The 15,345-nt window shown below is 42.4% G+C and overlaps 1 pseudogene; it reads right to left on the reverse strand.

Moving 5' to 3' along the window:
* Positions 1-8,911: 8,911 nt before the first annotated feature.
* LOC108635326 lies at positions 8,912-9,630 on the reverse strand (annotated as a pseudogene).
* Positions 9,631-15,345: the final 5,715 nt, after the last annotated feature.

The following is a 15,345-nucleotide window of genomic DNA, read 5'->3' on the forward strand; positions in this document are numbered from 1 at the left end:
AATTTTTACTGCCAAAGCTTGCCTTTATGAAGGGGATATATAAACATGCTTTCTGCAAATAAAGCACCTTTTGTTTCATCCGAGACTTGGGTTCCCTGCAATCCCTCTTCTCATTGACTCAGTCCCCAGGTCCCGGTCTACAAAGACCGTGACAACATGGGTGGTCCTAAAATCTGTCAACCTGTAGAGGCTTTCATTCCCGATTTGTAGTTAAGTGACATTTTTGTCATATGTGCACCGAGAGAAGACAGTATTTCAACTGTTCCAAGCCATTTCGCGACCCCCAATATCAGTGTTTACTTCTAATTGCCTTTTGCATTCAGTTTCAGTCCACTCCAGTTGTGTCCCGACTCCTTTGTGACCCCATAAACTGCAGCACACCAGTGCTCCCTGTCCGCATCTACCAAATTCCAGAGTCACACAAACCCATGTCCATCGAGCTGTGATAATACCATCCAACCATCTTAATCCTCTGTCGTGCCCCTTCTCCTCCCTAGCCGCCCAAAATCCCTCGCCAGGAGCATCAGAGTTTTTCCAATGAGTCAGTCTCTTTGCACATAGGTGGCCAATATTGGATTTCAGTTTACCAATTCACATTCCAAAGACTCCAAGACAGGACTGACCCTTCAGGAATGGTGGTTTGGATCTCCCTTGTCAGTCCAAGGGACTCTCAAGAGTCTTCTCAACAACACCACGATCAAAAGAGATCAATTCTTGGTGCTCCAGCCTTTTCCCTAGTCACATCCAACCTCTTCACATCCAACAGCATACCACAGGAAAAGATAGCCTTGAGCTAGACGGACCTTTGTTTGAAAAAGTATGTCTCTGCGCTTTTGAAATTATGCCTGTCTAGGTTGTCATCAACTTCTCTTCCAAAGGAGTAAGCTAGCTTTTTAATTTCGTGGCTGCAGTCACCATCATGCAGTGATTTTGAGCACCAAAAAAATAGTCACTCACTGTTTCCACCTGTTTCAACCGCATCCTATCTTGCATGAAGTGATGGGACTGCGAAGAGTGCCATGATCTTTCGTTTTCGAATGTCAGTTTAAGCGCAACTTTTTCACTCTCCTCTTTCAGCTTTCATCAGAGGCTCTTTAGTTCTTCATTTTCTTCCATTCCATAAGGGTGGTGTCATCTGCATATCTGAGGTTTATTGATATTTCTCCTGGCAATCTTGATTCCAGCTTGTGCCTCTTCCAGCCCTGCATTTCTCATGATGTACTCTGCATAGAAGTTAAATAAGCAGGGTGACAATATACAGCATGATGTACTCCTTTTCCTATTTGCAACCAGTCTGTTGTTCCATGTCCAGTTCTAACTGTTCTAACTGTTGCTTCCTGACCTGCATACAGGTTTCTCAAGAGGCAGGTCAGGTGCCCATCTCTTTCAGAATTTTCCACAGTTTATTGTGATCCACACAGTCAAAGGCTTTGGCATAGTCAAGAAAGCAGAAACAGGTGTCCTTCTGGAACTCTCCTGCTTTTTTCGATGATCCATCGGATGTTGGCAATTTGATCACAACTTAATTTTACTTTTTAGGAACGTTCAATGAAGGAGGAAAGATTTGATATCTTGAAAAATCACAGAGGAAATATATTACCTCTTCTTTTTACTTACATTTTCTCTTCCCTTTTTGGTTAACAAACCTCAAAGTGGAAATAGAAAAGTTTGCAGGATCCTTAGGACCACTTTTACAAATTGAAAGTACAAATGCCAAGCAAGAGGTAACAATATGAAAATTATATAAATGTATCAAATAAAAAAATGGCTGCTTAACCATTGGAAAGATCTCCTGGAGAAGGAAATGACAATCACTCCGGCACTGTTGCTGCAAGAAGCCTATGGACAGAGGAGCCTGGCAGACTGCAGTCCATGGGATCCCAAGGAGTCAGACACGACTCAGTGACTGAAACACAGCAACAGCCATTGCATGGGCACAGCTAGGACAATGGTACTGGCTAAGACAAAGAGGTGCCCAAAAAGCAGCAAGTCATTCTAACCACTTGAACACCTGGACAGGAGTGGTGACTACACTTTACTTTTCTTGAGGGTAACATTGGAGGTTTAATCACTGATATAGCCGGAGTTCAGCATAATGATTGGCAAGAGTAAGTGCTCAGAAATTTTCTCAATTGAAGAGGGTAAATGAAACCAAATTTGACAAATTATAAATTCTGCAGCAGAGCCAAAGGCGAGATCCATGCATATAAAGCTCAGGTATCTTTCACGCCTAATTAGCTCTTCCAAGAGGGTATCTAGAGGCAGGAGAAAGAAGACCTTTTAAAAGAAGTCTAGCAAAGTTTCCTTCAAAGTTGCTCTTATCAGAAGTAAGATCCAGATTAGTTCAGTTCAGTTACTCAGTCGTGTCTGACTCTCTGCGACCCATGAATCGCAGCATGCCAGGCCTCCCTGTCCATCACCAACTCCTGGAGTTCACCCAAACTCATGTGCATTGGTGATGCCATCCAGCCATCTCATCCTCTGTCATCCCTTTCTCCTCCTGCCCCAGTCCCACCCAGCATCAGGGTCTTTTCCAGTGAGTCAACTCTTCGTATCAGGTGGCCAAAGTATTGGAGTTTCAGCCTCAGCATCAGTCCCCCAATGAACAGCCAGGATTGGTCTCCTTTAGGATGGACTGGTTGGATCTCCTTGCAGTCTAAGGGACTCTCAAGAGTCTTCTCTAACACCACAGTTCAAAAGCATCAATTCTTCAGTGCTCAGCTTTCTTCACAGTCCAACTCTCACATCCATACGTGACCACTGGAAAAACCATAGCCTTGACTAGACAGACTTTTGTTGGCAAAGTAATATCTCTGCTTTTGAATATGCTTTCTAGGTTGGTCATAACTTTCCTTCCAAGGAGTAAGCGTCTTTTAATTTCATAGCTGCAATCACCATCTGCAGTGATTTTGCAGCCCCCCAAAATTAAGTCTGACACTCTTTCCACTGTTTCCCCATCTATTTGCCATGAAATGATGGGACCGGATGCCATGATCTTCGTTTTCTGAATGTTGAGCTTTAAGCCAACTTTTTCACTCTCCTCTTTCACTTTCATCAAGAGGCTCTTTAGTTCTTCATTTTCTGCCATAAGGGTGATGTCATCTGCATATCTGAGGTTATTGATATTTCTCCTGGCAGTCTTCTTTCCAGCTTGTGCTTCTTCTAGCCCTGCATTTTTCATGATGTACTCTGCATAGAAGTTAAATAAGAAGGGTGACAATATACAGCATGATGTACTCCTTTTCCTATTTGGAACCAGTCTGTTGTTCCATGTCCAGTTCTAACTGTTGTTTCTTGACCTGCATACAGACTTCTCAGGAGGCATTTCAGGTGCTCTGGTATTCCCATCTCTTTCAGATTTTCCAGTTTATTGTGATCCACACAGTCAAAGTCTTTGGCATAGTCAATAAAGCAGAAAAAGATTTTTTCTGGAATTCTCCTGCTTTTAATCATGATGAATTAGTTTATTAATCTGATTTTGAATTCTGTCATACTGGAATGTATATAGATTCGGGAAAATTCTGACTGTAATTGAATCACATTTCTGCTACTTCATAGCACCTATGGTCTGTTGTTCTTGCACATAGTTGCTACTCAGTAAATGAGGGTATCAAAGGACACACTGAAGAGAACCAGTTATTGTTTAATGGCTTGGGAGGGTTGTTCAGAAGATAGAAATACTTCCTGTCAAGTCTTTAGCACAGTCCCAGGTGCAGAGGGAATGTTTAATGAATGTTACCTTTTCCTATTTCTTTGACTGTTTTGTGAATTCTCTTACTGACTGAACGAGTGTGTGCGTGCCTGCTCAGTTGCTCAGTAGTGTCCTACTCTTTGCAACCCCGTGGACTGTAGTTTGCCAGGCCCCTCTGTCTATGGAATTGTCCAGGCAAGAATACTGAAATGGGTTGCCATTTCCTCCTCCAGGGGATTTTCCCGACCCAGGGATGGAACTGGCGTCTGCTGTATCTCCTGTATTGTCAGGCTAGTTCTTTACTGATGAGTCACCTGGGAAGCCCTTTAATGAGTGAGGCCAATCTATTTTCAATTCATGTTTCCTAAAGCTGCCAATTTGGGCTTCCCAGATGGCGCTAGTGGCAAGGACTAGCTAGACTGGCAGGCTATAGTCCATGGGATCGCAAAAGAGTCAGACACAGCTGAAGAAACTTAGCATGCACACACTCAAGGCTGTGAATTTACCTCAGTATGCAACTTTGCTCCTGCAAATTTGAAGAATAGTGATTGAATTTCCATTACTTACTAAATTTCTCATTTCATTTTTTAATTCTGACTTGACCATAATTTATCAGGACAGTTTAAAATCTCTAAATAATTGCTTTTGTGCTAAGTTGCTTCAGTTGTGTCTGACTCTTTGCGACCCTGTGGGCCGCCAGGCTCCTTTGTCCAAGGGATTCTCCAGGCAAGACTACTGGAGTGGGTTGCTGTGCCCTCCTCCAGGGGATCTTCTCAACCTAGGGATGGAATCCAGGTCTTTTATGTCTATCTGCATTGGTAGGCAGGTTCTTTACCACTAGCGCCACCTATTTTCATATTAATTGCAGGCATTGTGATGTGAGCATGCAACTTATAATATATTTGCTCTGGAGGAATTATAGGTATTTTCTGGGTAGTCTAATATGTGATAACTTTCATGGGTGATTTATAAATATTTGATAGAAGTTGTATTTCCTAGTCTAGGTGATAGTGGCCCTATATATAAACCTCTGGTTTACAGTCTTTTACATCATATTTCAGGCCTTCTTTTTTCTATTATTTTTCTGTAATTTTTTACCAACTTACAGCACTGGACTAAATTTCAGTGCTACCATGTTTCTGTACGCATTACTACATATTGCTGCATTTTTCCCACTAAATCTCCTATAATATTTGAAATTTAGTTCCATGCTCTTAAATTTTAATTATAGATCCAACTGTATTTCCATGTATATTGACCTTGTTTCTCAAATGAAACATGTTTTTATTGAATTGTCCTGGATGTTAATGACATTAATATTGATATTAATTATTTATCAAGATCTCATTGATGTTAACATTGCCACCTCTAATTACATCCTTCATTATATTTTCTTGCTCTGTATTTGCCCATCTTTTTTGTTGTTGTAGTTTTAGTATTAATAAGTATTTAGTATTATTTGAATTTAGGCTTCTCTTCCTCTTCAAGATAATAATGGGGTTTATGTTTAAAGCAATCAACAGATCTTTTCATTCATAAGTAGCTTGTATTTATTATCTTGAGTGCTATATATCTGGGTCTTAAGTGCATTGATTTCTGCTTTACTGTTAATATTACTTTTACATTTTCTTAAAGCTACTGAGTTAATTTATTTTATTATTTATCTGGCTGTGCTGGGTCTCTGTTGCTGTGCGGGCGTTCTCTAGTTGCGGTGCTTGGGCTTCTCATTGCAGCAGCTTCTCTAATTGAGGAGCAGGGGCTCCAGGTGCACAGGCTTCAGTAGTTGCGGCTCATGGGCTGAGTAGTTGCGACTCCCACACTCTAGACACAGGCTCAGTAGTTGTGGCTTACGTGCTTAGTGGCTCTGAGGCATGTGAGATCTTCTTGGACCAGGGATCAAACCGGTGTCCCTTGCATTACAAGGCAGATTCTTAACCACTGGACCACCAGGGAAGCCCTTTTACATATTTTTTTTTGACACTTGTCATACTCCTTTCAATTCTCCATTGCCATTGATTTAAACCCAGTATACTTCTGAAAGCAATTTAGAGTTTCTCTTAAGTTTTGAATGAAAAATTGCAAAATTAAAACTGCAAAAAATTAAACTATTAGGGGAGTTCCCTGGTGGTCCAAAATCACTGCAGATGGTGATTGCAGCCATGAAATTAAAAGATGCTTACTCCTCAGAAGGAAAGTTATGACCAACCTAGATAGCATATTCAAAAAGCAGAGACATTACTTTGCCAACAAAGGTCCGTCTAGTCAAGGCTGTGGTTTTTCCCGTGGTCATGTATGGATGAGAGAGTTGGACTGTGAAGAAAGCTGAGTGCCGAAGAATTGGTGCTTTTGAACTGTGGTGTTGGAGAAGACTCTTGAGAGTCCCTGGGACTGCAAGGAGATCCAACCAGTCCATCCTAAAGGAGGTCAGTCCTGGGTGTTCATTAGAAGGACTGATGTTGAAACTGAAACTCCAATACTGTGGCCACCTGTTTCAAAGAGTTGACTCATTGGAGAAGACTCTGATGCTGGGAGGGATTGGGGGCAGGAGGAGAAGGGGATGACACAGGATTAGATTGCTGGATGGCATCACTGACTTGATGGACATGAGTTTGAGAGAACTCCGGGAGTTGGTGATGGACAGGGAGGCCTGGCATGCTGCCATTCATGGGGTTGCAAAGAGTCAGACATGACAGAGCAACTGAACTGAGCTGAACTGGTGGTCCAGTTGTTAGGACTTCCACTGCTGTGGGCCTGTGTTCAATCCCTAGTCATGAAGCTAAAATCCCACAACCTGCATGGCACAGCCAAAGATAAATAAATACATTTTTTAAAGTAATTTTAACCGATTTTACTGTTCCCTTCTAGTTCTTATTGGGGCTCTTGCTTTTAGCCAATAGAGTAAGTGTTCATAGGAGACATGATGGGAATGGGTATGCACATGAATTTATGTTCAAGTATCTGTATGCAGGTCAGAGAGCAACAGTTAGAACTGGACATGGAACAACAGACTGGTTCCAAATAGGAAAAGGAGTATGTCAAGGTTGTATATTGTCACCCCTGCTTATTTAACTTCTATGCAGAGTACATCATGAGAAACGCTGGACTGGAAGAAACACAAGCTGGAATCAAGATTGCTGGGAAGAAATATCAATAACCTCAGATATGCAGATGATACCACCCTTATGGCAGAAAGTGAAGAGGAACTAAAGAGTCTCTTGATGAAAGTGAAAGAGGAGAGTGAAAAAGTTGGCTTAAAACTGGGCATTCGTAAAACGAAGATCATGGCATCTGGTCCCATCACTTCATGGCAAATAGATGGGGAAACAGTGGAAACAGTGTCAGACTATTTTTTTTGGGCTCCAAAATCACTGCATATGGTGACTGCAGCCACGAAATTAAAAGCTGCTTACTCCTTGGAAGAAAAGTTATGATCAACCTAGATAGCATATTCAAAAGCAGAGACATTACTTTGTCAACAAAGGTCCGTCTAGTCAAGGCTATCATTTTCCTGTGGTCATGTATGGATGTGAGAGTCGGACTGTGAAGAAGGCTGAGCACCAAAGAATTGATACTTTTGACCTGTGGTGTTGTAGAAGACTCTTGAGAGTCCCTTGGACTGCAAGGAGATCCAACCAGCCCATTCTGAAGGAGGTCAGCCCTGGGATTTCTTTGGAAGGAATGATGGTAAAGCTGAAACTCCAGTAATTTGGCCACCTCATGCAAAGAGTTGACTCATTGGAAAAACTCTGATGCTGGGAGGGATTGGGGCAGGAGGAGAAGGGGACGACAGAGGATGAGATGGCTGGATGGCATCACCGACTCGATGGACGTGAATCTGAGTGAACTCCGGGAGTTGGTGATGGACAGGGAGGCCTGGCGTGCTGCGATTCATGGGGTCCCAAAGAGTTGGACACGACTGAGCGTCTGGACTGAACTGAACTGATAAACAGACAAGAGGTTGTAAAAGACTAGTGGAAAATAAATTGACGGTTTATTTAAGAAAATAAAAATGTGTTAATTTTGAATGTGCTTAGCGTGATGGTTGGAGAAGGCAATGGCACCCCCCTCCAGTCCTCGTGCCTGGAAAATCTCATGGACGGAGGAGCCTGGAGTGCTGCAGTCCATGGTGTCGCTGAGGGTCTGACACGACCGGATGACTTCATTTTCACTTTTCACTTTCATGCTTTGGAGATGGAAATGGCAACCCACTCCAGTGTTCTTGCCTGGAGAATCCCAGGGACGACGGAGCCTGGTGGGGTCATACAGAGTCAGACACGACTGAAGTGACTTAGCAGCATCAGCAGGTACCATAACAGAGGTATCCCTCTTTTTTCCCCTGAAAATTACCTGTAAAAATTACCTGCAAGTATCTTCTGATGTGAGAACCAGTTTTCCATTACTTCTTTTTTGTATTTTTTAATATAATTGAATATTTTAAAAAAATACATTATTTTTATGTATCATTCTCTATGAGACTGAAAGTTTCAACATAGAAGATACTGAATGAGATTTATTTACCAGTGTTTCTTAAAGGCAATTCCACCATCTGCCACTTTGATACTCAATTAATACATGTGACATGAACTGAATGAATGAATGAGTAGATAAGTGTTACCATCAGTTACTCACTTTTGTTTAGAATATTGAAGATTGAATTTAGGTGTTAAGAATAAACAGACTCAGTGTCTGGATTTCTACACAAAGACCACTGCACAAATATGTTTCCAGTGAGGCAGTGGAGATCTTCACCTGTGGAGTTTTCTTTCATCAAAACACAGGATTTTCTACTTAAATACTCATTGCTGGATTAGTTCATTTTTGGGTTTATTCAATCATTCAGTAAAAATATGTTTGGAAATGCCATCCACTAAAAGAGAGCAGAATAAATTTTGATCTCAACACACACAAAAAGAAAACTAAAAGAGTTTGATAAGAATTTAATAAATAAAAAATCATATTTAATGAAAATGGAAGCTGAACATATTTCCTAAATCTTAATACAGTGTGAAGGCAAATATCCTTATCTGAAAATGTAAATATGACAAGTATAAATAAATAATAAATAAATCAGGGAAATAATCACTTAAGGACTGATGACGCTAGAGCTAAGTTTTTAACATCCTTGCTTAATACTCAAAATATATGCTTAAGTAATTTAGTAAATTTTGTGGCTAAAGCGGAAATCAGAAACTTCTGAAATGACCACAGGTGAGTGTGCAAGGCTGATGTGACATCTTAGTGAGTGAGAGTCCTTTCAAGGTGAGTTCAGATCTCCACCCATCTTTCTTAACCTTTCTTGCAAGCTGGTTGATGACGAGAGGGCTTTCATCATCTCCACTCTGAGGATTTCCCAGGCGCAGTCGCTGTAATCCCTTCTCTTGCAGGTAGACATGGATGCCCTGGAAGTACCTCTTCACAGCCAGGGTGGGGCCCGTCCTTCCCAGGCCAGAGTCTTCCTCTCCCATCACCTGCCCCAGGCAGGCGTCCAGGTCTTCCAGCTGCTGATGGATTCCAGTGCCGGAGCTGCTCCAGGAGGGTGGTGTCCCAGGCAGCAGAGGAGCGCTCTGGGTGGAAGAGGTTGAAGCTCTGCTGGAGCATCTCGTGGAGCACAGAGAGGGGCCTGGGCCTCCTAGAGCTGGCCGCCCTCCACCATCTCCTGGGGGAAAGCGAAGTCTTTTCTGTCCTGCAGACAGAAGCGAGGGGAGAGTCTCCTCATTTGGCCCAGGAGCCTGAGGTTCTTCCTGCCAATCAGCATGTGGTTCTGAGACAGGTCACAGCCCAGGGATCCTCCCAGGCTGTAGCTGACCAGAGCCAGGGCCATGAGTAGAGAGAGCACGAAGGCCATGGGGAAGATGCGGCTGCTGCTGGGCTGGCTGAGACGGCGTCTGGGGGAACCTTGAGGTAGGTTCTCTGATGCCATGCTTTCTATGTGAGGCCATTAAATAGGGAACATGATAGTTTTCATTTTCTAGTCATTTCTCTACACTTTCACTTCCTTTTTTGGATTTTCATTTATGTATTCACAATATGATCAAATAAAATGTCATCAATCTAAACTATTAATATTGTGTATTTCCCAATAACTTCCTATGTGCCCATCCAAATGGATATTTACCAATCAAATGAGGAAGGTCTTTTTCTTAACTCAGGAGTGACATATGTGTGTAATTACACACATTATTGCTTTTTGTCTCTCCATGCTGTTCTCCTCTTGTCCATAAACACATCTGCAGCCCTGATCTTAGGCTCCACTTTTCCCTCTTACTTTACATAGGAAACCAGGCTCCCTCAGCTCTGTATTTCTGTATTTATAAAGTATTTACCAGTTCACTCTGGTAATTAAGCTCTTTGAAATAAATGATGTTTGTCTTTAGTGTTTGATTTAGAGAAGATTCTGAATATTATGAGTCCATGAGCTACCCCCATGTTTTCTCTTCCTTCTAGTACACGTTCCTGCAGATCCATGAGGTTTTGCTTCAGGGAACCACGGAGTCAGGACTATTGCAGACATGACGCTTTCCTTCCACCATTTCCATACTGGAGACCTGTTGTCCTTCACTAGCTGGGCCAACACCCGCAGAAGAATCCTGGTTCTTCTCAGGGAACATGGGTGAGGAGACTAATTCCAGGATGATTGTGTTTCCCCAGCAGCACCTCACTCTCAGGGAGAGATCACATGGCGCCACCCCCTGTCCTCTGGGTGACAGAGTTCCCTTGCTCACCTGCTGGACTCCCTCCCTGCGGACAGGCTCACCACAGCCTGAGGATGTGAAAAAATCTCCTTTCTGTGGAGGGCTTGTTTACTTGTTGGGAAAATAGATGGTCTTCCTAAACCCCCACCTTCTCCTCTGGAATGTTTGTGTGAAGGACCTGAGTTCCCAGTGGTGACCCCTGTTCTCCTGGCCCATATCTCCAAGTGTCCTAAGTGTCAGTATTGCCCATATGCTGAGAGTAGGGTGCATTTGTGCAAGTAGACAGAGGAATTATCCAACTGCCATTATTTTACCTTTAGTAGAGAGATAATTTTTATTTTACCAAGGATAGATTTTATCATTCTACTCTCTTAATTTTTTGAACACGTGTGATGTTCAGAGTTTCTGAGTTGGAGGAATGAGATTCAGTGGTGTTGCTGTCTCTCATCAGAAGTTTATGTCACAGAACCCAGTGAGCTTCAGCTGCTCCTTCAGTCAGTTGATTCCACTGGGCTTCCTTGTTCCTGTGTCTCTGTCTTCCTCTGAGAATGGCAGGGCAGTGAGATTCACACTACTCAGTCAGGGGAAATAGCCTTCTTTCTTTGCTTGTGGGTGATTCTTCAGTTGAAGTTGTTTTAATTTATATTGACATACTGGACAAGATGAGTCTCACTGCTCCTGCTCTAGTCCTAATTCATGATGAGGTGAGAACAATAAAAGGAACTAAAGAAAGCCAGAGGGGCTGTACTCTATCATTTTCAAGACTTTAGATTTTTTTGTTTTTCTTTGCCACCTTTCCTAGAAAGTAAAATTCGAGATGAGAAAACAAATGTAGACCAAAAGAAAACCAATGTCAATCTGAATGTCATGGAATATGAAAAAAGGGAAGTGGCTTTCCCCTGACACAATGACGTATTCTGAGTTAGGCAAACTTCAGTGCAGCACAGCTGGGGAGATGCTGAGGCAGAGGGGAAGGCATGAGGCCAGTATGAACAACAGAAAGGCTGGGACAGAGCTGGGTCTGCCAGAAACTCAATGAAGGAAACGTTCTGGGTCGGTTGAGCTGCCCTTTGCTTTGCAAGATCAGTGGGCCTCATTTTTTCTTTCATTTAATCCATGTAAGATCAGTTTGAGGAGAGAACTAAGTCACATCCATCAGCTCACAAGGAATGCCAGTTGCTAGAAAACTAACTCTCTCTGGCAGGATTTTGGAGACCAACCTTGCTGGACCATCTGTCTAAGGTGACAAATCCGCTCAACAATGAGACGATGCTTTGGTGAAAACTAAAATTAAATAAAAGGGGATCAGATAATTCCCAAAGATCATTATATTAATCTGGGTAATCATAATCATAGTATTAAAAAAAAATAACTGAATTTTGTTTGCTACTAGTGGACTTGCCATTTTAAGCTCTTTAAAATATTAACTCAAGGTCTCATTGACCCTATTTGGATCACATCATTTATAACAAGTGGAGAGAAATATCAATCTGGAGCTTTGAACTATTCCCAATGTACCAAATACAAAGGAGCTTTAAAATGATTTGTCTGAACAAGCCCATTAAAACGAGTGAAGGGTTCAAGTGAACATGATACTGGGAAACCAACAAAATGAGTTAAGGAGGAGAATGAGATGACAAAAGCCCTTAAATCCCCTGCAAATGCTAAAGGGTCACTGTTAATGGCTTTGTAGGGCAATAAGGGAGGTGGTCTTAAAGTCTAGAGAAATCTCTTTAAGGTCTAATCAAAATAGACAAAATTGCTATTAAGTAGTTAGAGGGAATAGATTTTTCTGCTATTTGAAAAAAATAAAATGAAAATGAACGAGACTTTCCTACTGGTCAGGACCTGACCCTTTCTGACTTGGGTTTAGTCCCCTGGTATGAAAAAATGAGATCCCACAAGCCACAAGGTGGTAGGTCTAAGATTTTATGAGTGATTTCTTCAGTGAAATATGGGCTTCCCTGGTGGTTCCTATTGTAAAAAATCTTCCTGCAATGCAGGAGATCTGGGTTCGATCCCAAGGTAGGGAAGATCCACTGGTGAAGGGAATGGCAATCGACTCCAATATTCTCCCTGGAAAATTCCATGGACAGAGAAGATTGGAGAGCTATAGTCCATGGAGCTGCGAAGAGTCGGACATGACTAGTGACTAACACTTTCACACTTTCTTCAGTGAAATATAGTACCCTGGTATCTCTGCATTTTAAACTCCTGACTTTTCTCGTGAGTTTAAGAACAAAAGAGAAATATCTAACAATTTCCAGTCATTGTAGCTCTGACATTTCTCCTATAAGATGACAACGAAAATGACACTCCGCATCTGGTTCTACCTGAGTGGAGTCACTACCCACTGCAGTCCCTGACCTCCAACACACGCCTTGATAGGAGTTCAGGGTGGAGATCAGGAAAGAGGCCGCTCTGTGCTGCAGGAAAACTGACACTGCGGGCCAGCAGTTCAGGTCCCTCCATCGTGTCCAGCTCTTTGCAACCCCACTGATAGCTGCACGCCAGGGCTTCCCTGTCTATTCCTGTCCAACAGGCCAGCAGAGAGTTAGATAATTTTCTGAGAAAAATTTATGAACTCAATTTTCGCAACTTCTCATACTTAGAAAAGCTCTAAGATCTTTTCAGAGAAACATCTGTACCTCCTGACTCTCCAGCCACCTTCTAACCAAGTGATGGCACGTAACCCCTTCACCACAATCATGTATGTACAGACACCCTCTAAGTCCTTGGAGCAGTTCCTCAGAGCTGAGGAGAGTTTGTCCTCCAGTTATAGTCCTCAGTAAGTCCTCCCAAAAAACTGAACTCTGGCAGTCATGTTGTCAGTATTTTTCAGTTGACAAGGTCCCTTTTGCAGGAGGCCTCCTCAGGTCAGCTTGCTGTTCCCATTCATAGTGAAGACACCTGCATTTCTCACCTCCAGTCCAGATGGTTCATCCCTAATTGTTTACTGATAGAGGCCAGTGAACAACCTCTTTTCTTTAGTTTTCCAACCGCTAATTCAGATGTGGGTACTGAGAAAGCCTCCTGTCTTAGCAAGATGGAAGAGTATACATACTTCCTGGACAGAATTAGGGAAGGTTTTGAAAAGACTCCTTAGCATGGAGAGAATGCCTTCGACTCCAGGGTCAGCCTCATGGCTTTGTATAGTTGAGTTTATTTAAATTTCTAACCTCAATGTATTAAACATTATAAAATAATACTGTAGGATTTTAATACAAATATTATTTAAGGAATCATTTGTTAATAAAATGCTATTTTAACAGTAATATAGGAATGGTGTTTGCTTCTTTTAGGACCCTATTCCTCAGACAGGTTTCCAAACCTCTAAATGTACTTTAAATGTCTCTCTGACTTTAAATGTTCCTACTCAGTGCTGTTTGTACCAACTGGAAACAAGAGAAAGATGACTGATTCATCAACCTCTTTCCAAATTGCCTACATTAAATACATGAGGTTCCACAAAGATCTTTGCTACTTTTAGGAACTGTGATCTTCCAGAGTGTACATTACTGATATGTGTCCTTTCAGGAAGGCTCTGTCACACTAGTTGCGAAGGGTATTAAAATCGCTGCCTGTGTCCCTTCTATTTAAGATTGTTTCATTTTGCTTGTCTCTGAAAGAGGCAAAGATATCATGATGGAGTTAAAGAACTTTCTTGCATTGCATTGTCCCCAGGCACATCTTGCCCTGCTCTGTGATAATTTGCTGGATCCTGCTGCTGCTGCTGCTAAGTCGCTTCAGTCGTGTCCAACCCTGTGTGACCCCATAGACGGCAGCCCATGAGGTTCCCTGTCCCTGGGATTCTCCAGGCAAGACACTGGAGTGGTTTCCATTTCCTTCTCCAATGCATGAAAGTGAAAAGTGAAAGTGGAGTCACTCAGTTGTGTCCGACTCTTAGCAACCCCATGGACTGCAGCCTACCAGGCTTCTCCGTTCATGGGATTTTCCAGGCAAGAGTGCTGGAGTGGGCTGCCATTGCCTAAGGAGGCAGTAAGTCTGCAGCTGTGATGGGCGTGACCCTCCTCCCTTCCAAGACTCTGCAGGCTGCTGTGGTGTGAATGTCACCTGTGTCAGAGGCACTGCTAGTAGCCAGGCTTTCATGCTGTCTCTGTGCTCTCAGCATCCACTTCAATCTTCTCATTCTCTGAAAAGGAATGTTGTAGTGAAATGCTTGCCTCAGTTCTTCTCATCTATGTTGTTCCATGTCCTGAGGGCTTCCTGCTATTGTCTTGCTACTTCTGAATTACTCTGTGTATCATCTTGGGATTCCTAGCTTAATAGGAAAGTAAAAATGTAAACTTAAAGGGCCGGTGCTGTGATTTTCCATAATGTTCAACACATCATTGATTCCTTCTTCATTCAGAAATCTGCTGGTTTCTGTTGATTAATTCTACCAAGCAAGCTCTCACTAAGGTGGTCAGTGTCATCTCTTTTCCCACGTAGGAAGAACTTTCCATCTACATATCCATGAATGCACTGAGTCTTAAGGGGTTGCAACCCTTCCGTCTCTGTCTTCTCACCACTCTCTCTTGTGTTGTTAACACATGGCCATTCCATCTCTGCTTCCTTTGTGGCATTTCCTCCCTTTGAAGGTTGCGGTCATAGGACTCAATTTTAAGCCTTCTTCTCATTTGATACTCGTTTCCCATTTGATCAGTTTTCTGTTCCATGCTTTACATTTCCTGAAATTGCTTGTAAAATTGCCATCTCCAATGTCCAGTGGGCATTTGCACTGAAATGTTTACTAATTAATTGTACTAGTTAACTTTTTATACCCTGTCACATCTTGGTCTACATTCTACTGGTGGAATTCCAGTTTTCTCCCTTTCCTATAGCATTCAACCTGATATTCATTCCTGCTACTAATTCAGTTCAGTTCAATTCAGTCTCTCAGCCATGTCGGACTCTTTGCAACCCCATGGACTGCAGCACACCAGGCCTCCCTGTCCATCA

Source organism: Capra hircus, unplaced genomic scaffold, assembly GCF_001704415.2.
Source record: "Capra hircus breed San Clemente unplaced genomic scaffold, ASM170441v1, whole genome shotgun sequence".
Lineage (NCBI taxonomy): Eukaryota > Metazoa > Chordata > Mammalia > Artiodactyla > Bovidae > Capra > Capra hircus.